We start from the raw sequence: 27,552 nt of genomic DNA on the forward strand, positions 1-27,552 counted from the left end.
TCACACTTATCTTTCTTTCATTATGAAATCAGACTTACCTCTCTTTCATTATGGAATCAGACTTACCTCTCTTTCATTATGGAATCAGAGTTACCCCTCTTTCATTATGGAATCAGAGTTACCCCTCTTTCATTATGAAATGACCGTATTCTCTCCTCCATTATGGAATCACCGTATTCTCTTCTACATCATGGAATCACCGTATTCTCTTCTCCATCATGGAATCATCGTATTGTCTTCTCTATTATGGAATCACACTTATATCCTTTTCATCATGCAATCACACTTAACTCTCCTTCATTATGGAATCAGACTTATCTCACCTTCATTATGGAATGACCGTATTCCTTCTTCCATTTTGAAATGACCGTTTTCTCTCCTCCATTATGGAATCACCGTATTCTCTCTTCCATTTTGAAATGACCGTTTTCTCTCCTCCATTATGGAATCACCCTATTCTCTTCTCCATTATGGAATCACCGTTATCACTTCTCTATTATGGAATCACCGTTTTCTCTTCTCCTTTGTGGAATCACACTTATCTCTCTTTCATTATGGAATCATACTTACCTCTCTTTCATTATGGAATCAGACTTATCTCTCCTTCATTATGGAATCACCGTTTCCTCTCCCCCATTATGGAATCACCGTATTCTCTTCTCCATCATGGAATTACCGTATTGTCTTCTCTAATATGGAATCACACTTATATTCCCTTCATTATGGAATCACACTTATCTCTCTTTCATTATGGAATGACCGTATTCTCTCCTCCATTATGGAATAACCGTTTTCTCTCGTCCATTATGGAACCACCGTTTTCACTTCTCTATTATGGAATCACCGTTTTCTCTTCTCCATTATGGAATCACCGTTTCCTCGTCTTCAATATGGAATCACCATTTTCTATTCTCCATTATGGAATCACCGTTTTCTCTTCTCCTTAATTATGGAATCAGACTTATCTCTCCTTCATTAAGGAATGACCGTTTTCTCCCATCCATTATGGAATCACCGTATTCTCTTCTCCATTATGGAATCGCCGTTTTTTCTTCTTCATTATGGAATCACCGTTTCCTCTCGTCCATTATGGAATCACCATATTTTATTCTCCATCATGGAATCACCGTATTCTCTTCTCTATAATGGAATCACCGTATTCTCTTCTCTATAATGGAATCACCGTATTCTCTTCTCTATAATGGAATCACCGTATTCTCTTCTCTATAATGGAATCACCGTATTCTCTTCTCTATAATGGAATCACCGTTTTCTCTTCTCCATTATGGAATCACCGTTTTCTCTTCTTCATTATGGAATCACCGTTTTCTATTCTCCATTATGCAATCGCACTTACCTCTCTTTCATTATGGAATCACACTTATCTCTCCTTCATTATGGAATCAGGCTTATCTCTCCTTCATTATGGAATGACGGTTTTCTCCCCTCCATTATGGAATCACCGTATTCTCTTCTCGATTATGGAATCGCCGTTTTTTCTTCTTCATTATGGAATCACCGTTTTCTATTCTCCATTATGCAATCGCACTTACCTCTCTTTCATTATGGAATCACACTTATCTCTCCTTCATTATGGAATCAGGCTTATCTCTCCTTCATTATGGAATGACGGTTTTCTCCCCTCCATTATGGAATCACCGTATTCTCTTCTCGATTATGGAATCACCGTATTCTCTTCTCCATCATGGAATTACCCTATTGTCTTCTCTAATATGGAATCACACTTATATTCCCTTCATTATGGAATCACACTTATCTCTCTTTCATTATGGAATGACCGTATTCTCTCCTCCATTATGGAATAACCGTTTTCTCTCGTCCATTATGGAACCACCGTTTTCACTTCTCTATTATGGAATCACCGTTTTCTCTTCTCCATTATGGAATCACCGTTTCCTCGTCTTCAATATGGAATCACCATTTTGTATTCTCCATTATGGAATCACCGTTTTCTCTTCTCCTTATTTATGGAATCAGACTTATCTCTCCTTCATTAAGGAATGACCGTTTTCTCCCATCCATTATGGAATCACCGTATTCTCTTCTCCATTATGGAATCACCGTATTCTCTTCTCCATTATGGAATCACCGTTTTTTCTTCTTCATTATGGAATCACCGTTTCCTCTCGTCCATTATGGATTCACCATATTTTATTCTCCATCATGGAATCACCGTATTCTCTTCTCAATTATGGAATCACCGTTTTCACTTCTCTATTATGGAATCACCGTTTTCTGTTCTCCATTATGGAATCAACGTTTCCTCTTCTCCATTATATAATCACCGTTTTCCCTTCTTCTTTGTGGAATCACACTTATCTTTCTTTCATTATGAAATCAGACTTACCTCTCTTTCATTATGGAATCAGACTTACCTCTCTTTCATTATGGAATCAGACTTACCCCTCTTTCATTATGAAATGACCGTATTCTTTCCTCCATTATGGAATCACCGTATTCCCTTCTCCATTATGGAATCACCGTATTCTCTTCTCCATCATGGAATCACCGTATTGTCTTCTCTATTATGGAATCACACTTATATCCCCTTCATTATGGAATCATGCTTATCTCTCTTTCATTATCGAATGACCGTATTCTCTCCTCCATTATGGAATGACCGTTTTCTCTCGTCCATTATGGAACCACCGTTTTCACTTCTCTATTATGGAATCACCGTTTTCTCTTCTCCATTATGGAATCACCGTTTCCTCGTCTTCATTATGGAATCACCATTTTCTATTCTCCATTATGGAATCACCGTTTTCTCTTCTCCTTTGTGGAATCACACTTATCTCTCCTTAATTACGGAATCAGACTTATCTCTCCTTCATTATGGAATGACCGTTTTCTCCCGTCCATTATGGAATGACCGTTTTCTCCCATCCATTACGGAATCACCGTATTCTCTTCTCCATTATGGAATCGCCGTTTTTTCTTCTTCATTATGGAATCACCGTTTCCTCTCGTCCATTATGGAATCACCATATTTTATTCTCCATCATGGAATCACCGTATTCTCTTCTCTATAATGGAATCACCGTTTTCTCTCCTCCATTATTTAATCACCGTATTCTCTTCTCCATTATGGAATCATCGTTTTAACTTCTCTATTATGGAATCACCGTTTTCTCTTCTCCATTATGGAATCACCGTTTTTTCTTCTTCGTTATGGAATCACCGTTTTCTATTCTCCATTATGCAATCGCACTTACCTCTCTTTCATTATGGAATCACATTTATCTCTGCTTGATTATGGAATCAGACTTATCTCTCCTTCATTATGGAATGACCGTTTTCTCCCCTCCATTAAGGAATCACCGTATTCTCTTCTCCATTATGGAATCGCCGTTTTTTGTTCTTCATTATGGAATCACCGTTTTCTTTTCTCCATTATGCAATCGCACTTATCCCTCCTTCATTATGGAATCACCGTTTCCTCTCGTCTATTATGGAATCACCATATCTTCTTCTCCATCATGGAATCACCGTTTCCTCTCGTCGATTATGGAATCACCATATCTTCTTCTCCATCATGGAATCACCGTATTCTCTTCTCTATAATGGAATCACCGTTTTCTCTCCTCCATTATGGAATCACCGTATTCTCTTCTCCATTATGGTATCATCGTTTTCACTTCTCTATTATGGAATCACCGTTTTCTCTTCTCCATTATGGAATCACCGTTTTCACTTCTCTATTATGGAATCACCGTTTTCTGTTCTCCATTATGGAATCAACGTTTCCTCTTCTCCATTATATAATCACCGTTTTCCCTTCTTCTTTGTGGAATCACACTTATCTTTCTTTCATTATGAAATCAGACTTACCTCTCTTTCATTATGGAATCAGACTTACCTCTCTTTCATTATGGAATCAGACTTATCTCTCCTTCATTATGGAATGACCGTTATCTCCCGTCCATTATGGAATCACCGTATTCTCTTCTCGATTATGGAATCGCCGTTTTTTCTTCTTCATTATGGAATCACCGTTTTCTATTCTCCATTATGCAATCGCACTTATCTCTCCTTCATTATGGAATCACCGTTTCCTCTCGTGCATTATGGAATCACCATATTTTCTTCTCCATCATGGAATCATCGTATCCTCTCGTCCAGTATGGAATCACCATATTTTCTTCTCCATCATGGAATCACCGTATTCTCTTCTCTATAATGGAATCAACGTTTTCTCTCCCCCATTATGGAATCACCGTATTCTCTTCTCCATTATGGAATCATCGTATTAACTTCTCTATTATGGAATCACCGTTTTCTCTTCTCCATTATGGAATCACCGTTTTCTCTTCTTCATTATGGAATCACCGTTTTCTATTCTCCATTATGCAATCGCACTTACCTCTCTTTTATTATGGAATCACACTTATCTCTCCTTCATTATGGAATCAGACTTATCTCTCCTTCATTATGTAATGACCGTTTTCTCCCCTCCATTATGGAATCACCGTATTCTCTTCTCGATTATGGAAGCGCCGTTTTTTCTTCTTCATTATGGAATCACCGTTTCCTCTCGTCCATTATGGAATCACCATATTTTCTTCTCCATCATGGAATCACCGTATTCTCTTCTCTATAATGGAATCACCGTATTCTCTTCTCTATAATGGAATCACCGTTTTCTCTCCTCCATTATGGAATCACCGTATTCTCTTCTCCATTATGGAATCATCGTTTTAACTTCTCTATTATGGAATCAACGTTTTCTCTTCTCCATTATGGAATCGCCGTTTTTTCTTCTTCATTATGGAATCACCGTTTTCTATTCTCCATTATGCAATCGCACTTACCTCTCTTTCATTATGGAATCACACTTATCTCTGCTTCATTATGGAATCAGACTTATCTCTCTTTCATTATGAATGATCGTATTCTCTCCTCCATTATGGAATGACCGTTTTCTCTCCTCCATTATGGAACCACCGTTTTCAATTCTCTATTATGGAATCACCGTTTTCTCTTCTCCATTATGGAATCACCGTTTCCTCTTCTCCATTATGGAATCACCGTTTTCTCTTCTCCTTTGTGGAATCACACTTACCTCTCTTTCATTATGGAATCACACTTATCTCACCTTAATTATGGAATCAGACTTATCTCTCCTTCATTATGGAATGACCGTTTTCTCCCCTCCATTAAGGAATCACCGTATTCTCTTCTCTATAAAGAAATCACCGTTTTTTCTTCTCCATTATGGAATCGCCGTTTTTTCTTCTTCATTATGGAATCACCGTTTCCTCTCGTCCAGTATGGAATCACCATATTTTCTTCTCCATCATGGAATCACCGTATTCTCTTCTCCATTATGGAATCACCGTTTTCTCTTCTTCATTATGGAATCACCGTTTTCTATTCTCCATTATGCAATCGCACTTACCTCTCTTTCATTATGGAATCACACTTATCCCTCCTTCATTATGGAATCAGGCTTATCTCTCCTTCATTAAGGAATGACGGTTTTCTCCCCTCCATTATGGAATCACCGTATTCTCTTCTCGATTATGGAATCGCCGTTTTTTCTTCTTCATTATGGAATCACCGTTTTCTATTCTCCATTATGCAATCGCACTTATCTCTCCTTCATTATGGAATCACCGTTTCCTCTCGTCCATTATGGAATCACCATATTTTCTTCTCCATCATGGAATCACCGTATTCTCTTCTCTATAATGGAATCAGCGTTTTCTCTCCTCCATTATGGAATCACCGTATTCTCTTCTCCATTATGGAATCATCGTTTTCACTTCTCTATTATGGAATCACCGTTTTCTCTTCTCCATTATGGAATCACCGTTTTCTCTCCTCCATTATTAAACCACCGTATTCTCTTCTTCATTAAGGAATATCCGTTTTCACTTCTCTATTATGGAATCACCGTTTTCTGTTCTCCATTATGGAATCAACATTTCCTCTTCTCCATTATGGAATCACCGTTTTCTCTTCTTCTTTGTGGAATCACACTTATCTTTCTTTCATTATGAAATCAGACTTACCTCTCTTTCATTATGGAATCAGACTTACCTCTCTTTCATTATGGAATCAGAGTTACCCCTCTTTCATTATGGAATCAGAGTTACCCCTCTTTCATTATGAAATGACCGTATTCTCTCCTCCATTATGGAATCACCGTATTCTCTTCTCCATCATGGAATCACCGTATTCTCTTCTCCATCATGGAATCATCGTATTGTCTTCTCTATTATGGAATCACACTTATATCCTTTTCATCATGCAATCACACTTAACTCTCCTTCATTATGGAATCAGACTTATCTCACCTTCATTATGGAATGACCGTATTCCTTCTTCCATTTTGAAATGACCGTTTTCTCTCCTCCATTATGGAATCACCGTATTCTCTCTTCCATTTTGAAATGACCGTTTTCTCTCCTCCATTATGGAATCACCCTATTCTCTTCTCCATTATGGAATCACCGTTATCACTTCTCTATTATGGAATCACCGTTATCACTTCTCTATTATGGAATCACCGTTTTCTCTTCTCCTTTGTGGAATCACACTTATCTCTCTTTCATTATGGAATCATACTTACCTCTCTTTCATTATGGAATCAGACTTATCTCTCCTTCATTATGGAATCACCGTTTCCTCTCCCCCATTATGGAATCACCGTTTTCTCTCGTCCATTATGGAACCACCGTTTTCACTTCTCTATTATGGAATCACCGTTTTCTCTTCTCCATTATGGAATCACCGTTTCCTCGTCTTCAATATGGAATCACCATTTTGTATTCTCCATTATGGAATCACCGTTTTCTCTTCTCCTTATTTATGGAATCAGACTTATCTCTCCTTCATTAAGGAATGACCGTTTTCTCCCATCCATTATGGAATCACCGTATTCTCTTCTCCATTATGGAATCACCGTATTCTCTTCTCCATTATGGAATCACCGTTTTTTCTTCTTCATTATGGAATCACCGTTTCCTCTCGTCCATTATGGATTCACCATATTTTATTCTCCATCATGGAATCACCGTATTCTCTTCTCAATTATGGAATCACCGTTTTCACTTCTCTATTATGGAATCACCGTTTTCTGTTCTCCATTATGGAATCAACGTTTCCTCTTCTCCATTATATAATCACCGTTTTCCCTTCTTCTTTGTGGAATCACACTTATCTTTCTTTCATTATGAAATCAGACTTACCTCTCTTTCATTATGGAATCAGACTTACCTCTCTTTCATTATGGAATCAGACTTACCCCTCTTTCATTATGAAATGACCGTATTCTTTCCTCCATTATGGAATCACCGTATTCCCTTCTCCATTATGGAATCACCGTATTCTCTTCTCCATCATGGAATCACCGTATTGTCTTCTCTATTATGGAATCACACTTATATCCCCTTCATTATGGAATCATGCTTATCTCTCTTTCATTATCGAATGACCGTATTCTCTCCTCCATTATGGAATGACCGTTTTCTCTCGTCCATTATGGAACCACCGTTTTCACTTCTCTATTATGGAATCACCGTTTTCTCTTCTCCATTATGGAATCACCGTTTCCTCGTCTTCATTATGGAATCACCATTTTCTATTCTCCATTATGGAATCACCGTTTTCTCTTCTCCTTTGTGGAATCACACTTATCTCTCCTTAATTACGGAATCAGACTTATCTCTCCTTCATTATGGAATGACCGTTTTCTCCCGTCCATTATGGAATGACCGTTTTCTCCCATCCATTACGGAATCACCGTATTCTCTTCTCCATTATGGAATCGCCGTTTTTTCTTCTTCATTATGGAATCACCGTTTCCTCTCGTCCATTATGGAATCACCATATTTTATTCTCCATCATGGAATCACCGTATTCTCTTCTCTATAATGGAATCACCGTTTTCTCTCCTCCATTATTTAATCACCGTATTCTCTTCTCCATTATGGAATCATCGTTTTAACTTCTCTATTATGGAATCACCGTTTTCTCTTCTCCATTATGGAATCACCGTTTTTTCTTCTTCGTTATGGAATCACCGTTTTCTATTCTCCATTATGCAATCGCACTTACCTCTCTTTCATTATGGAATCACATTTATCTCTGCTTGATTATGGAATCAGACTTATCTCTCCTTCATTATGGAATGACCGTTTTCTCCCCTCCATTAAGGAATCACCGTATTCTCTTCTCCATTATGGAATCGCCGTTTTTTGTTCTTCATTATGGAATCACCGTTTTCTTTTCTCCATTATGCAATCGCACTTATCCCTCCTTCATTATGGAATCACCGTTTCCTCTCGTCTATTATGGAATCACCATATCTTCTTCTCCATCATGGAATCACCGTTTCCTCTCGTCGATTATGGAATCACCATATCTTCTTCTCCATCATGGAATCACCGTATTCTCTTCTCTATAATGGAATCACCGTTTTCTCTCCTCCATTATGGAATCACCGTATTCTCTTCTCCATTATGGTATCATCGTTTTCACTTCTCTATTATGGAATCACCGTTTTCTCTTCTCCATTATGGAATCACCGTTTTCACTTCTCTATTATGGAATCACCGTTTTCTGTTCTCCATTATGGAATCAACGTTTCCTCTTCTCCATTATATAATCACCGTTTTCCCTTCTTCTTTGTGGAATCACACTTATCTTTCTTTCATTATGAAATCAGACTTACCTCTCTTTCATTATGGAATCAGACTTACCTCTCTTTCATTATGGAATCAGACTTATCTCTCCTTCATTATGGAATGACCGTTATCTCCCGTCCATTATGGAATCACCGTATTCTCTTCTCGATTATGGAATCGCCGTTTTTTCTTCTTCATTATGGAATCACCGTTTTCTATTCTCCATTATGCAATCGCACTTATCTCTCCTTCATTATGGAATCACCGTTTCCTCTCGTGCATTATGGAATCACCATATTTTCTTCTCCATCATGGAATCATCGTATCCTCTCGTCCAGTATGGAATCACCATATTTTCTTCTCCATCATGGAATCACCGTATTCTCTTCTCTATAATGGAATCAACGTTTTCTCTCCCCCATTATGGAATCACCGTATTCTCTTCTCCATTATGGAATCATCGTATTAACTTCTCTATTATGGAATCACCGTTTTCTCTTCTCCATTATGGAATCACCGTTTTCTCTTCTTCATTATGGAATCACCGTTTTCTATTCTCCATTATGCAATCGCACTTACCTCTCTTTTATTATGGAATCACACTTATCTCTCCTTCATTATGGAATCAGACTTATCTCTCCTTCATTATGTAATGACCGTTTTCTCCCCTCCATTATGGAATCACCGTATTCTCTTCTCGATTATGGAATCGCCGTTTTTTCTTCTTCATTATGGAATCACCGTTTCCTCTCGTCCATTATGGAATCACCATATTTTCTTCTCCATCATGGAATCACCGTATTCTCTTCTCTATAATGGAATCACCGTATTCTCTTCTCTATAATGGAATCACCGTTTTCTCTCCTCCATTATGGAATCACCGTATTCTCTTCTCCATTATGGAATCATCGTTTTAACTTCTCTATTATGGAATCAACGTTTTCTCTTCTCCATTATGGAATCGCCGTTTTTTCTTCTTCATTATGGAATCACCGTTTTCTATTCTCCATTATGCAATCGCACTTACCTCTCTTTCATTATGGAATCACACTTATCTCTGCTTCATTATGGAATCAGACTTATCTCTCTTTCATTATGAATGATCGTATTCTCTCCTCCATTATGGAATGACCGTTTTCTCTCCTCCATTATGGAACCACCGTTTTCAATTCTCTATTATGGAATCGCCGTTTTCTCTTCTCCATTATGGAATCACCGTTTCCTCTTCTCCATTATGGAATCACCGTTTTCTCTTCTCCTTTGTGGAATCACACTTACCTCTCTTTCATTATGGAATCACACTTATCTCACCTTAATTATGGAATCAGACTTATCTCTCCTTCATTATGGAATGACCGTTTTCTCCCCTCCATTAAGGAATCACCGTATTCTCTTCTCTATAAAGAAATCACCGTTTTTTCTTCTCCATTATGGAATCGCCGTTTTTTCTTCTTCATTATGGAATCACCGTTTCCTCTCGTCCAGTATGGAATCACCATATTTTCTTCTCCATCATGGAATCACCGTATTCTCTTCTCCATTATGGAATCACCGTTTTCTCTTCTTCATTATGGAATCACCGTTTTCTATTCTCCATTATGCAATCGCACTTACCTCTCTTTCATTATGGAATCACACTTATCCCTCCTTCATTATGGAATCAGGCTTATCTCTCCTTCATTAAGGAATGACGGTTTTCTCCCCTCCATTATGGAATCACCGTATTCTCTTCTCGATTATGGAATCGCCGTTTTTTCTTCTTCATTATGGAATCACCGTTTTCTATTCTCCATTATGCAATCGCACTTATCTCTCCTTCATTATGGAATCACCGTTTCCTCTCGTCCATTATGGAATCACCATATTTTCTTCTCCATCATGGAATCACCGTATTCTCTTCTCTATAATGGAATCAGCGTTTTCTCTCCTCCATTATGGAATCACCGTATTCTCTTCTCCATTATGGAATCATCGTTTTCACTTCTCTATTATGGAATCACCGTTTTCTCTTCTCCATTATGGAATCACCGTTTTCTCTCCTCCATTATTAAACCACCGTATTCTCTTCTTCATTAAGGAATATCCGTTTTCACTTCTCTATTATGGAATCACCGTTTTCTGTTCTCCATTATGGAATCAACATTTCCTCTTCTCCATTATGGAATCACCGTTTTCTCTTCTTCTTTGTGGAATCACACTTATCTTTCTTTCATTATGAAATCAGACTTACCTCTCTTTCATTATGGAATCAGACTTACCTCTCTTTCATTATGGAATCAGAGTTACCCCTCTTTCATTATGGAATCAGAGTTACCCCTCTTTCATTATGAAATGACCGTATTCTCTCCTCCATTATGGAATCACCGTATTCTCTTCTCCATCATGGAATCACCGTATTCTCTTCTCCATCATGGAATCATCGTATTGTCTTCTCTATTATGGAATCACACTTATATCCTTTTCATCATGCAATCACACTTAACTCTCCTTCATTATGGAATCAGACTTATCTCACCTTCATTATGGAATGACCGTATTCCTTCTTCCATTTTGAAATGACCGTTTTCTCTCCTCCATTATGGAATCACCGTATTCTCTCTTCCATTTTGAAATGACCGTTTTCTCTCCTCCATTATGGAATCACCCTATTCTCTTCTCCATTATGGAATCACCGTTATCACTTCTCTATTATGGAATCACCGTTATCACTTCTCTATTATGGAATCACCGTTTTCTCTTCTCCTTTGTGGAATCACACTTATCTCTCTTTCATTATGGAATCATACTTACCTCTCTTTCATTATGGAATCAGACTTATCTCTCCTTCATTATGGAATCACCGTTTCCTCTCCCCCATTATGGAATCACCGTATTCTCTTCTCCATCATGGAATTACCGTATTGTCTTCTCTAATATGGAATCACACTTATATTCCCTTCATTATGGAATCACACTTATCTCTCTTTCATTATGGAATGACCGTATTCTCTCCTCCATTATGGAATAACCGTTTTCTCTCGTCCATTATGGAACCACCGTTTTCACTTCTCTATTATGGAATCACCGTTTTCTCTTCTCCATTATGGAATCACCGTTTCCTCGTCTTCAATATGGAATCACCATTTTCTATTCTCCATTATGGAATCACCGTTTTCTCTTCTCCTTAATTATGGAATCAGACTTATCTCTCCTTCATTAAGGAATGACCGTTTTCTCCCATCCATTATGGAATCACCGTATTCTCTTCTCTATAATGGAATCACCGTTTTTTCTTCTTCATTATGGAATCACCGTTTCCTCTCGTCCATTATGGAATCACCATATTTTATTCTCCATCATGGAATCACCGTATTCTCTTCTCTATAATGGAATCACCGTATTCTCTTCTCTATAATGGAATCACCGTTTTCTCTTCTCCATTATGGAATCACCGTTTTCTCTTCTTCATTATGGAATCACCGTTTTCTATTCTCCATTATGCAATCGCACTTACCTCTCTTTCATTATGGAATCACACTTATCTCTCCTTCATTATGGAATCAGGCTTATCTCTCCTTCATTATGGAATGACGGTTTTCTCCCCTCCATTATGGAATCACCGTATTCTCTTCTCGATTATGGAATCGCCGTTTTTTCTTCTTCATTATGGAATCACCGTTTTCTATTCTCCATTATGCAATCGCACTTATCTCTCCTTCATTATGGAATCACCGTTTCCTCTCGTCCATTATGGAATCACCATATTTTCTTCTCCATCATGGAATCACCGTATTCTCTTCTCTATAATGGAATCAGCGTTTTCTCTCCTCCATTATGGAATCACCGTATTCTCTTCTCCATTATGGAATCATCGTTTTCACTTCTCTATTATGGAATCACCGTTTTCTCTTCTCCATTATGGAATCACCGTTTTCTCTCCTCCATTATTAAACCACCGTATTCTCTTCTTCATTATGGAATATCCGTTTTCACTTCTCTATTATGGAATCACCGTTTTCTGTTCTCCATTATGGAATCAACATTTCCTCTTCTCCATTATGGAATCACCGTTTTCTCTTCTTCTTTGTGGAATCACACTTATCATTCTTTCATTATGAAATCAGACTTACCTCTCTTTCATTATGGAATCAGACTTACCTCTCTTTCATTATGGAATCAGAGTTACCCCTCTTTCATTATGGAATCAGAGTTACCCCTCTTTCATTATGAAATGACCGTATTCTCTCCTCCATTATGGAATCACCGTATTCTCTTCTACATCATGGAATCACCGTATTCTCTTCTCCATCATGGAATCATCGTATTGTCTTCTCTATTATGGAATCACACTTATATCCTTTTCATCATGCAATCACACTTAACTCTCCTTCATTATGGAATCAGACTTATCTCACCTTCATTATGGAATGACCGTATTCCTTCTTCCATTTTGAAATGACCGTTTTCTCTCCTCCATTATGGAATCACCGTATTCTCTCTTCCATTTTGAAATGACCGTTTTCTCTCCTCCATTATGGAATCACCCTATTCTCTTCTCCATTATGGAATCACCGTTATCACTTCTCTATTATGGAATCACCGTTTTCAATTCTCCTTTGTGGAATCACACTTATCTCTCTTTCATTATGGAATCATACTTACCTCTCTTTCATTATGGAATCAGACTTATCTCTCCTTCATTATGGAATCACCGTTTCCTCTCCCCCATTATGGAATCACCGTATTCTCTTCTCCATCATGGAATTACCGTATTGTCTTCTCTAATATGGAATCACACTTATATTCCCTTCATTATGGAATCACACTTATCTCTCTTTCATTATGGAATGACCGTATTCTCTCCTCCATTATGGAATAACCGTTTTCTCTCGTCCATTATGGAACCACCGTTTTCACTTCTCTATTATGGAATCACCGTTTTCTCTTCTCCATTATGGAATCACCGTTTCCTCGTCTTCAATATGGAATCACCATTTTCTATTCTCCATTATGGAATCACCGTTTTCTCTTCTCCTTAATTATGGAATCAGACTTATCTCTCCTTCATTAAGGAATGACCGTTTTCTCCCATCCATTATGGAATCACCGTATTCTCTTCTCCATTATGGAATCACCGTTTTTTCTTCTTCATTATGGAATCACCGTTTCCTCTCGTCCATTATGGAATCACCATATTTTATTCTCCATCATGGAATCACCGTATTCTCTTCTCTATAATGGAATCACCGTATTCTCTTCTCTATAATGGAATCACCGTATTCTCTTCTCTATAATGGAATCACCGTATTCTCTTCTCTATAATGGAATCACCGTTTTCTCTTCTCCATTATGGAATCACCGTTTTCTCTTCTTCATTATGGAATCACCGTTTTCTATTCTCCATTATGCAATCGCACTTACCTCTCTTTCATTATGGAATCACACTTATCTCTCCTTCATTATGGAATCAGGCTTATCTCTCCTTCATTATGGAATGACGGTTTTCTGCCCTCCATTATGGAATCACCGTATTCTCTTCTCGATTATGGAATCGCCGTTTTTTCTTCTTCATTATGGAATCACCGTTTTCTATTCTCCATTATGCAATCGCACTTATCTCTCCTTCATTATGGAATCACCGTTTCCTCTCGTCCATTATGGAATCACCATATTTTCTTCTCCATCATGGAATCACCGTATTCTCTTCTCTATAATGGAATCAGCGTTTTCTCTCCTCCATTATGGAATCACCGTATTCTCTTCTCCATTATGGAATCATCGTTTTCACTTCTCTATTATGGAATCACCGTTTTCTCTTCTCCATTATGGAATCACCGTTTTCTCTCCTCCATTATGAAACCACCGTATTCTCTTCTTCATTATGGAATATCCGTTTTCACTTCTCTATTATGGAATCACCGTTTTCTGTTCTCCATTATGGAATCAACATTTCCTCTTCTCCATTATGGAATCACCGTTTTCTCTTCTTCTTTGTGGAATCACACTTATCTTTCTTTCATTATGAAATCAGACTTACCTCTCTTTCATTATGGAATCAGACTTACCTCTCTTTCATTATGGAATCAGAGTTACCCCTCTTTCATTATGGAATCAGAGTTACCCCTCTTTCATTATGAAATGACCGTATTCTCTCCTCCATTATGGAATCACCGTATTCTCTTCTCCATCATGGAATCACCGTATTCTCTTCTCCATCATGGAATCATCGTATTGTCTTCTCTATTATGGAATCACACTTATATCCTTTTCATCATGCAATCACACTTAACTCTCCTTCATTATGGAATCAGACTTATCTCACCTTCATTATGGAATGACCGTATTCCCTCTTCCATTTTGAAATGACCGATTTCTCTCCTCCATTATGGAATCACCGTATTCTCTCTTCCATTTTGAAATGACCGTTTTCTCTCCTCCATTATGGAATCACCCTATTCTCTTCTCCATTATGGAATCACCGTTATCACTTCTCTATTATGGAATCACCGTTTTCTCTTCTCCTTTGTGGAATCACACTTATCTCTCTTTCATTATGGAATCATACTTACCTCTCTTTCATTATGGAATCAGACTTATCTCTCCTTCATTATGGAATCACCGTTTCCTCTCCCCCATTATGGAATCACCGTATTCTCTTCTCCATCATGGAATTACCGTATTGTCTTCTCTAATATGGAATCACACTTATATTCCCTTCATTATGGAATCACACTTATCTCTCTTTCATTATGGAATGACCGTATTCTCTCCTCCATTATGGAATAACCGTTTTCTCTCGTCCATTATGGAACCACCGTTTTCACTTCTCTATTATGGAATCACCGTTTTCTCTTCTCCATTATGGAATCACCGTTTCCTCGTCTGCAATATGGAATCACCATTTTGTATTCTCCATTATGGAATCACCGTTTTCTCTTCTCCTTATTTATGGAATCAGACTTATCTCTCCTTCATTAAGGAATGACCGTTTTCTCCCATCCATTATGGAATCACCGTATTCTCTTCTCCATTATGGAATCACCGTATTCTCTTCTCCATTATGGAATCACCGTTTTTTCTTCTTCATTATGGAATCACCGTTTCCTCTCGTCCATTATGGATTCACCATATTTTATTCTCCATCATGGAATCACCGCATTCTCTTCTCTATAATGGAATCACCGTATTCTCTTCTCTATAATGGAATCACCGTATTCTCTTCTCTATAATGGAATCACCGTTTTCTCTCCTCCATTATGGAATCACCGTATTCTCTTCTCCATTATGGAATCATCGTTTTAACTTCTCTATTATGGAATCAACGTTTTCTCTTTTCCATTATGGAATCACCGTTTTCTCTTCTTCATTATGAAATCACCGTTTTCTATTCTCCATTATGCAATCGCACTTACCTCTCTTTCATTATGGAATCACACTTATCTCTCCTTCATTATGGAATCAGACTTATCTCTCCTTCATTATGTAATGACCGTTTTCTCCCCTCCATTATGGAATCACCGTATTCTCTTCTTCATTATGGAATCACCGTTTTCTATTCTGCATTATGCAATCGCACTTATCTCTCCTTCATTATGGAATCACCGTTTCCTCTCGTGCATTATGGAATCACCATATTTTCTTCTCCATCATGGAATCATCGTATCCTCTCGTCCATTATGGAATCACCATATTTTCTTCTCCATCATGGAATCACCGTATTCTCTTCTCTATAATGGAATCAGCGTTTTCTCTCCTCCATTATGGAATCACCGTATTCTCCTCTCTATTATGGAATCATCGTTTTCACTTCTCTATTATGGAATCACCGTTTTCTCTTCTCCATTATGGAATCACCGTTTTCTTTCCTCCATTATGAAACCACCGTATTCTCTTCTTCATTATGGAATCACCGTTTTCTGTTCTCCATTATGGAATCAACATTTCCTCTTCTCCATTATGGAATCACCGTTTTCTCTTCTTCTTTGTGGAATCACACTTATCTTTCTTTCATTATGAAATCAGACTTACCTCTCTTTCATTATGGAATCAGACTTACCTCTCTTTCATTATGGAATCAGAGTTACCCCTCTTTCATTATGGAATCAGAGTTACCCCTCTTTCATTATGAAATGACCGTATTCTCTCCTCCATTATGGAATCACCGTATTCTCTTCTCCATCATGGAATCATCGTATTGTCTTCTCTATTATGGAATCACACTTATATCCCCTTCATCATGCAATCACACTTAACTCTCCTTCATTATGGAATCAGACTTATCTCACCTTCATTATGGAATGACCGTATTCCCTCTTCCATTTTGAAATGACCGTTTTCTCTCCTCCATTATGGAATCACCGTATTCTCTCTTCCATTTTGAAATGACCGTTTTCTCTCCTCCATTATGGAATCACCCTATTCTCTTCTCCATTATGGAATCACCGTTATCACTTCTCTATTAAGGAATCACCGTTTTCTCTTCTCCTTTGTGGAATCACACTTATCTCTCTTTCATTATGGAATCAGACTTATCTCTCCTTCATTATGGAATCACCGTTTCCTCTCCCCCATTATGGAATAACCGTATTCTCTTCTCCATCATGGAATTACCGTATTGTCTTCTCTAATATGGAATCACACTTATATTCCCTTCATTATGGAATCACACTTATCTCTCTTTCATTATGGAATGACCGTATTCTCTCCTCCATTATGGAATAACCGTTTTCTCTCGTCCATTATGGAACCACCGTTTTCACTTCTCTATTATGGAATCACCGTTTTCTCTTCGCCATTATGGAATCACCGTTTCCTCGTCTTCAATATGGAATCACCATTTTCTATTCTCCATTATGGAATCACCGTTTTCTCTTCTCCTTAATTATGGAATCAGACTTATCTCTCCTTCATTAAGGAATGACCGTTTTCTCCCATCCATTATGGAATCACCGTATTCTCTTCTCCATTACGGAATCGCCGGTTTTTCTTCTTCATTATGGAATCACCGTTTCCTCTCGTCCATTATGGAATCACCATATTTTATTCTCCATCATGGAACCACCGTATTCTCTACTCTATAATGGAATCACCGTATTCTCTTCTCTATAATGGAATCACCGTTTTCTCTCCTCCATTATGGAATCACCGTATTCTCTTCTCCATTATGGAATCATCGTTTTAACTTCTCTATTATGGAATCAACGTTTTCTCTTCTCCATTATGGAATCGCCGTTTTTTCTTCTTCATTATGGAATCACCGTTTTCTATTCTCCATTATGCAATCGCACTTACCTCTCTTTCATTATGGAATCACACTTATCTCTGCTTCATTATGGAATCAGACTTATCTCTCTTTCATTATGAATGATCGTATTCTCTCCTCCATTATGGAATGACCGTTTTCTCTCCTCCATTATGGAACCACCGTTTTCAATTCTCTATTATGGAATCACCGTTTTCTCTTCTCCATTATGGAATCACCGTTTCCTCTTCTCCATTATGGAATCACCGTTTTCTCTTCTCCTTTGTGGAATCACACTTACCTCTCTTTCATTATGGAATCACACTTATCTCTCCTTCATTATGGAATCACCGTTTTCTCTTCTACTTTGTGGAATCACACTTATCTCTCTTTCATTATGGAATCACACTTATCTCACCTTAATTATGGAATCAGACTTATCTCTCCTTCATTATGGAATGACCCTTTTCTCCCCTCCATTATTGAATCACCGTATTCTCTTCTCTATAAAGGAATCACCGTTTTTTCTTCTCCATTATGGAATCGCCGTTTTTTCTTCTTCATTATGGAATCACCGTTTCCTCTCGTCCAGTATGGAATCACCATATTTTCTTCTCCATCATGGAATCACCGTATTCTCTTCTCTATAATGGAATAATCGTATTAACTTCTCTATTATGGAATCACCGTTTTCTCTTCTCCATTATGGAATCACCGTTTTCTCTTCTCCATTATGGAATCACCGTTTTCTCTTCTTCATTATGGAATCACCGTTTTCTATTCTCCATTATGCAATCGCACTTACCTCTCTTTCATTATGGAATCACACTTATCTCTCCTTCATTATGGAATGACGGTTTTCTCCCCTCCATTATGGAATCACCGTATTCTCTTCTCGATTATGGAATCGCCGTTTTTTCTTCTTCATTATGGAATCACCGTTTTCTATTCTCCATTATGCAATCGCACTTATCTCTCCTTCATTATGGAATCACCGTTTCCCCTCGTCGATTATGGAATCACCATATTTTCTTCTCCATCATGGAATCATCGTATCCTCTCGTCCATTATGGAATCACCATATTTTCTTCTCCATCATGGATTCACCGTATTCTCTTCTCTATAATGGAATCAGCGTTTTCTCTCCTCCGTTATGGAATCACCGTATTCTCTTCTCCATTATGGAATCATCGTTTTCACTTCTCTATTATGGAATCACCGTTTTCTCTCCTCCATTATGAAACCACCGTATTCTCTTCTTCATTATGGAATATCCGTTTTCACTTCTCTATTATGGAATCACCGTTTTCTGTTCTCCATTATGGAATCAACATTTCCTCTTCTCCATTATGGAATCACCGTTTTCTCTTCTTCTTTGTGGAATCACACTTATCTTTCTTTCATTATGAAATCAGACTTACCTCTCTTTCATTATGGAATCAGACTTACCTCTCTTTCATTATGGAATCAGAGTTACCCCTCTTTCATTATGGAATCAGAGTTACCCCTCTTTCATTATGAAATGACCGTATTCTCTCCTCCATTATGGAATCACCGTATTCTCTTCTCCATCATGGAATCATCGTATTGTCTTCTCTATTATGGAATCACACTTATATCCCCTTCATCATGCAATCACACTTAACTCTCCTTCATTATGGAATCAGACTTATCTCACCTTCATTATGGAATGACCGTATTCCCTCTTCCATTTTGAAATGACCGTTTTCTCTCCTCCATTATGGAATCACCGTATTCTCTCTTCCATTTTGAAATGACCGTTTTCTCTCCTCCATTATGGAATCACCCTATTCTCTTCTCCATTATGGAATCACCGTTATCACTTCTCTATTATGGAATAACCGTTTTCTCTTCTCCTTTGTGGAATCACACTTATCTCTCTTTCATTATGGAATCATACTTACCTCTCTTTCATTATGGAATCAGACTTATCTCTCCTTCATTATGGAATCACCGTTTCCTCTCCCCCATTATGGAATCACCGTATTCTCTTCTCCATCATGGAATTACCGTATTGTCTTCTCTAATATGGAATCACACTTATATTCCCTTCATTATGGAATCACACTTATCTCTCTTTCATTATGGAATGACCGTATTCTCTCCTCCATTATGGAATAACCGTTTTCTCTCGTCCATTATGGAACCACCGTTTTCTCTTCTCCATTATGGAATCACCGTTTTCTCTTCTCCATTATGGAATCACCGTTTTCTCTTCTTCATTATGGAATCACCGTTTTCTATTCTCCATTATGCAATCGCACTTACCTCTCTTTCATTATGGAATCAGACTTATCTCTCCTTCATTATGGAATGACGGTTTTCTCCCCTCCATTATGGAATCACCGTATTCTCTTCTCGATTATGGAATCGCCGTTTTTTCTTCTTCATTATGGAATCACCGTTTTCTATTCTCCATTATGCAATCGCACTTATCTCTCCTTCATTATGGAATCACCGTTTCCTCTCGTCGATTATGGAATCACCATATTTTCTTCTCCATCATGGAATCATCGTATCCTCTCGTCCATTATGGAATCACCATATTTTCTTCTCCATCATGGATTCACCGTATTCTGTTCTCCATTATGGAATCATCGTTTTCACTTCTCTATTATGGAATCACCGTTTTCTCTTCTCCATTATGGAATCACCGTTTTCTCTCCTCCATTATGAAACCACCGTATTCTCTTCTTCATTATGGAATATCCGTTTTCACTTCTCTATTATGGAATCACCGTTTTCTGTTCTCCATTATGGAATCAACATTTCCTCTTCTCCATTATGGAATCACCGTTTTCTCTTCTTCTTTGTGGAATCACACTTATCTTTCTTTCATTATGAAATCAGACTTACCTCTCTTTCATTATGGAATCAGACTTACCTCTCTTTCATTATGGAATCAGAGTTACCCCTCTTTCATTATGGAATCAGAGTTACCCCTCTTTCATTATGAAATGACCGTATTCTCTCCTCCATTATGGAATCACCGTATTCTCTTCTCCATCATGGAATCATCGTATTGTCTTCTCTATTATGGAATCACACTTATATCCTTTTCATCATGCAATCACACTTAACTCTCCTTCATTATGGAATCAGACTTATCTCACCTTCATTATGGAATGACCGTATTCCCTCTTCCATTTTGAAATGACCGTTTTCTCTCCTCCATTATGGAATCACCGTATTCTCTCTTCCATTTTGAAATGACCGTTTTCTCTCCTCCATTATGGAATCACCATATTCTCTTCTCCATTATGGAATCACCGTTATCACTTCTCTATTATGGAATCACCGTTTTCTCTTCTCCTTTGTGGAATCACACTTATCTCTCTTTCATTATGGAATCATACTTACCTCTCTTTCATTATGGAATCAGACTTATCTCTCCTTCATTATGGAATCACCGTTTCCTCTCCCCCATTATGGAATCACCGTATTCTCTTCTCCATCATGGAATTACCGTATTGTCTTCTCTAATATGGAATCACACTTATATTCCCTTCATTATGGAATCACACTTATCTCTCTTTCATTATGGAATGACCGTATTCTCTCCTCCATTATGGAATAACCGTTTTCTCTCGTCCATTATGGAACCACCGTTTTCTCTTCTCCATTATGGAATCACCGTTTTCTCTTCTCCATTATGGAATCACCGTTTTCTCTTCTTCATTATGGAATCACCGTTTTCTATTCTCCATTATGCAATCGCACTTACCTCTCTTTCATTATGGAATCAGACTTATCTCTCCTTCATTATGGAATGACGGTTTTCTCCCCTCCATTATGGAATCACCGTATTCTCTTCTCGATTATGGAATCGCCGTTTTTTCTTCTTCATTATGGAATCACCGTTTTCTATTCTCCATTATGCAATCGCACTTATCTCTCCTTCATTATGGAATCACCGTTTCCTCTCGTCGATTATGGAATCACCATATTTTCTTCTCCATCATGGAATCATCGTATCCTCTCGTCCATTATGGAATCACCATATTTTCTTCTCCATCATGGATTCACCGTATTCTCTTCTCCATTATGGAATCATCGTTTTCACTTCTCTATTATGGAATCACCGTTTTCTCTTCTCCATTATGGAATCACCGTTTTCTCTCCTCCATTATGAAACCACCGTATTCTCTTCTTCATTATGGAATAACCGTTTTCTCTCGTCCATTATGGAACCACCGTTTTCACTTCTCTATTATGGAATCACCGTTTTCTCTTCGCCATTATGGAATCACCGTTTCCTCGTCTTCAATAAGGAATCACCATTTTCTATTCTCCATTATGGAATCACCATTTTCTCTTCTCCTTAATTATGGAATCAGACTTATCTCTCCTTCATTAAGGAATGACCGTTTTCTCCCATCCATTATGGAATCACCGTTTTTTCTTCTTCATTATGGAATCACCGTTTCCTCTCGTCCATTATGGAATCACCATATTTTATTCTCCATCATGGAACCACCGTATTCTCTTCTCTATAATGGAATCACCGTATTCTCTTCTCTATAATGGAATCACCGTTTTCTCTCCTCCATTATGGAATCACCGTATTCTCTTCTCCATTATGGAATCATCGTTTTAACTTCTCTATTATGGAATCAACGTTTTCTCTTCTCCATTATGGAATCGCCGTTTTTTCTTCTTCATTATGGAATCACCGTTTTCTATTCTCCGTTATGCAATCGCACTTACCTCTCTTTCATTATGGAATCACACTTATCTCTGCTTCATTATGGAATCAGACTTATCTCTCTTTCATTATGAATGATCGTATTCTCTCCTCCATTATGGAATGACCGTTTTCTCTCCTCCATTATGGAACCACCGTTTTCAATTCTCTATTATGGAATCACCGTTTTCTCTTCTCCATTATGGAATCACCGTTTCCTCTTCTCCATTATGGAATCACCGTTTTCTCTTCTCCTTTGTGGAATCACACTTACCTCTCTTTCATTATGGAATCACACTTATCTCTCCTTCATTATGGAATCACCGTTTTCTCTTCTACTTTGTGGAATCACACTTATCTCTCTTTCATTATGGAATCACACTTATCTCACCTTAATTATGGAATCAGACTTATCTCTCCTTCATTATGGAATGACCGTTTTCTCCCCTCCATTATGGAATCACCGTATTCTCTTCTCTATAAAGGAATCACCGTTTTTTCTTCTCCATTATGGAATCGCCGTTTTTTCTTCTTCATTATGGAATCACCGTTTCCTCTCGTCCAGTATGGAATCACCATATTTTCTTCTCCATCATGGAATCACCGTATTCTCTTCTCTATAATGGAATCATCGTATTAACTTCTCTATTATGGAATGACCGTTTTCTCTTCTCCATTATGGAATCACCGTTTTCTCTTCTCCATTATGGAATCACCGTTTTCTCTTCTTCATTATGGAATCACCGTTTTCTATTCTCCATTATGCAATCGCACTTACCTCTCTTTCATTATGGAATCACACTTATCTCTCCTTCATTATGGAATCAGACTTATCTCTCCTTCATTATGGAATGACGGTTTTCTCCCCTCCATTATGGAATCACCGTATTCTCTTCTCGATTATGGAATCGCCGTTTTTTCTTCTTCATTATGGAATCACCGTTTTCTATTCTCCATTAAGCAATCGCACTTATCTCTCCTTCATTATGGAATCACCGTTTCCTCTCGTCCATTATGGAATCACCATATTTTCTTCTCCATCATGGAATCATCGTATCCTCTCGTCCCTTATGGAATCACCATATGTTCTTCTCCATCATGGAATCACCGTATTCTCTTCTCTATAATGGAATCAGCGTTTTCTCTCCTCCATTATGGAATCACCGTATTCTCTTCTCCATTATGGAATCATCGTTTTCACTTCTCTATTATGGAATCACCGTTTTCTCTTCTCCATTATGGAATCACCGTTTTCTCTCCTCCATTATGAAACCACCGTATTCTCTTCTTCATTATGGAATATCCGTTTTCACTTCTCTATTATAGAATCACCGTTTTCTGTTCTCCATTATGGAATCAACATTTCCTCTTCTCCATTATGGAATCACCGTTTTCTCTTCTTCTTTGTGGAATCACACTTATCTTTCTTTCATTATGAAATCAGACTTACCTCTCTTTCATTATGGAATCAGAGTTACCCCTCTTTCATTATGGAATCAGAGTTACCCCTCTTTCATTATGAAATGACCGTTTTCTCCCCTCCATTAAGGAATCACCGTATTCTCTTCTCCATTATGGAATCGTCGTTTTTTGTTCTTCATTATGGAATCACCGTTTTCTTTTCTCCATTATGCAATCGCACTTATCCCTCCTTCATTATGGAATCACCGTTTCCTCTCGTCTATTATGGAATCACCATATCTTCTTCTCCATCATGGAATCACCGTTTCCTCTCGTCGATTATGGAATCACCATATCTTCTTCTCCATCATGGAATCACCGTATTCTCTTCTCTATAATGGAATCACCGTTTTCTCTCCTCCATTATGGAATCACCGTATTATCTTCTCCATTATGGTATCATCGTTTTCACTTCTCTATTATGGAATCACCGTTTTCTCTTCTCCATTATGGAATCACCGTTTTCACTTCTCTATTATGGAATCACCGTTTTCTGTTCTCCATTATGGAATCAACGTTTCCTCTTCTCCATTATATAATCACCGTTTTCCCTTCTTCTTTGTGGAATCACACTTATCTTTCTTTCATTATGAAATCAGACTTACCTCTCTTTCATTATGGAATCAGACTTACCTCTCTTTCATTATGAAATGACCGTATTCTTTCCTCCATTATGAAATGACCGTATTCTTTCCTCCATTATGGAATCACCGTATTCCCTTCTCCATTATGGAATCACCGTATTCTCTTCTCCATCATGGAATCACCGTATTGTCTTCTCTATTATGGAATCACACTTATATCCCCTTCATTATGGAATCACACTTAACTCTCCTTCATTATGGAATCAGACTTATCTCACCTTCATTATGGAATGACCGTATTCTCTCTTCCATTATGAAATGACCGTTTTCTCTCCTCCATTATGGAATCACCGTTATCACTTCTCTATTATGGAATCACCGTTTTCTCTTCTCCATTATGGAATCAGACTTACCCCTCTTTCATTATGAAATGACCGTATTCTTTCCTCCATTATGGAATCACCGTATTCCCTTCTCCATTATGGAATCATCGTATTCTCTTCTCCAGCATGGAATCACCGTATTGTCTTCTCTATTATGGAATCACACTTATATCCCCTTCATTATGGAATCACACTTAACTCTCCTTCATTATGGAATCAGACTTATCTCACCTTCATTATGGAATGACCGTATTCTCTCTTCCATTATGAAATGACCGTTTTCTCTCCTCTATTATGGAATCACCGTTATCACTTCTCTATTATGGAATCACCGTTTTCTCTTCTCCATTATGGAATCACCGTATCCTCTTCTTTATTATGGAATCACCATTTTCTATTCTCCATTATGGAATCACCGTTTTCTCTTCTCCTTTGTGGAATCACACTTATCTCTCTTTCATTATGGAATCAGACTTTCTTCTCTTTCATTATGGAATCAGACTTATCTCTCCTTCATTATGGAATCACCGTTTCCTCTCCCCCATTATGGAATCACCGTATTCTCTTCTCCATCATGGAATTACCGTATTGTATTCTCTATTATGGAATCACACTTATATCCCCTTCATTATGGAATCACACTTATCTCTCTTTCATTATGGAATGACCGTATTCTCTCCTCCATTATGGAATGACCGTTTTCTCTCGTCCATTATGGAATCACCGTATTCGCTTCTCAATTATGGAATCAACGTTTTCTCATCTCTATTAGGGAATCACCGTTTTCTCTTCTTCATTATGGAATCACGGTTTTCAATTCTCCATTATGGAATCCCCGTTTTCTCTTCTCTATTATGGAAGAACACTTATCTCTCCTTCATTATGGAATCACCGTTTTCTATTCTCCATTATGGAATCACCGTTTTCTCTTCTCCTTTGTGGAATCACACTTATCTCTCCTTAATTATGGAATCAGACTTATCTCTCCTTCATTATGGAATCACCGTATTCTCTTCTCCATTAAGGAATCGCCGTTTTTTCTTCTTCATTATGGAATCACCGTTTCCTCTCGTCCATTATGGAATCACCATATTTTATTCTCCATCATGGAATCACCGTATTCTCTTCTCTATAATGGAATCACCGTTTTCTCTACTCCATATATTTAATCACCGTATTCTCTTCTCCATTATGGAATCATCGTTTTAACTTCTCTATTATGGAATCACCGTTTTCTCTTCTCCATTATGGAATCACCGTTTTTTCTTCTTCGTTATGGAATCACCGTTTTCTATTATCCATTATGCAATCGCACTTACCTCTCTTTCATTATGGAATCACACTTATCTCTGCTTCATTATGGAATCAGACTTATCTCTCTTTCATTATGGAATGACCGTATTCTCTCCTCCATTATGGAATGACCGTTTTCTCTCCTCCATTATGGAACCACCGTTTTCACTTCTCTATTATGGAATCACCGTTTTCTTTTCTCCATTATGGAATCACCGTTTCCTCTTCTCCATTATGGAATCACCGTATTCTCTTCTCCATTATGGAATCGCCGTTTTTTGTTCTTCATTATGGAATCACCGTTTTCTATTCTCCATTATGCAATCGCACTTATCTCTCCTTCATTATGGAATCACCATATCTTCTTCTCCATCATGGAATCACCGTTTCCTCTCGTCGATTATGGAATCACCATATCTTCTTCTCCATCATGGAATCACCGTATTCTCTTCTCTATAATGGAATCACCGTTTTCTCTCCTCCATTATGGAATCACCGTATTCTCTTCTCCATTATGGTATCATCGTTTTCACTTCTCTATTATGGAATCACCGTTTTCTCTTCTCCATTATGGAATCACCGTTTTCACTTCTCTATTATGGAATCACCGTTTTCTGTTCTCCATTATGGAATCAACGTTTCCTCTTCTCCATTATGGAATCACCGTTTTCTCTTTTTCTTTGTGGAATCACACTTATCTTTCTTTCATTATGAAATCAGACGTACCTCTCTTTCATTATGGAATCAGACTTACCTCTCTTTCATTATGGAATCAGACTTACCCCTCTTTCATTATGAAATGACCGTATTCTCTCCTCCATTATGGAATCACCGTATTCTCTTCTCCATCATGGAATCACCGTATTGTCTTCTCTATTATGGAATCACACTTATATCCCCTTCATTATGGAATCACACTTAACTCTCCTTCATTATGGAATCAGACTTATCTCACCTTCATTATGGAATGACCGTATTCTCTCTTCCATTATGAAATGACCGTTTTCTCTCCTCCATTATCGAATCACCGTATCCTCTTCTTTATTATGGAATCACCATTTTCTATTCTCCATTATGGAATCACCGTTTTCTCTTCTCCTTTGTGGAATCACACTTATCTCTCTCTCATTATGGAATCAGACTTACCTCTCTTTCATTATGGAATCAGACTTATCTCTCCTTCATTATGGAATCACCGTTTTCTCTCCCCCATTATGAAATCACCGTATTCTCTTCTCCATCATGGAATTACCGT

This window comes from Pholcus phalangioides, unplaced genomic scaffold, assembly GCF_987345545.1.
Source record: "Pholcus phalangioides strain wild (caught in Gottingen) unplaced genomic scaffold, Ppha-v1.0 ptg000001l_1, whole genome shotgun sequence".
Taxonomy (NCBI): domain Eukaryota; kingdom Metazoa; phylum Arthropoda; class Arachnida; order Araneae; family Pholcidae; genus Pholcus; species Pholcus phalangioides.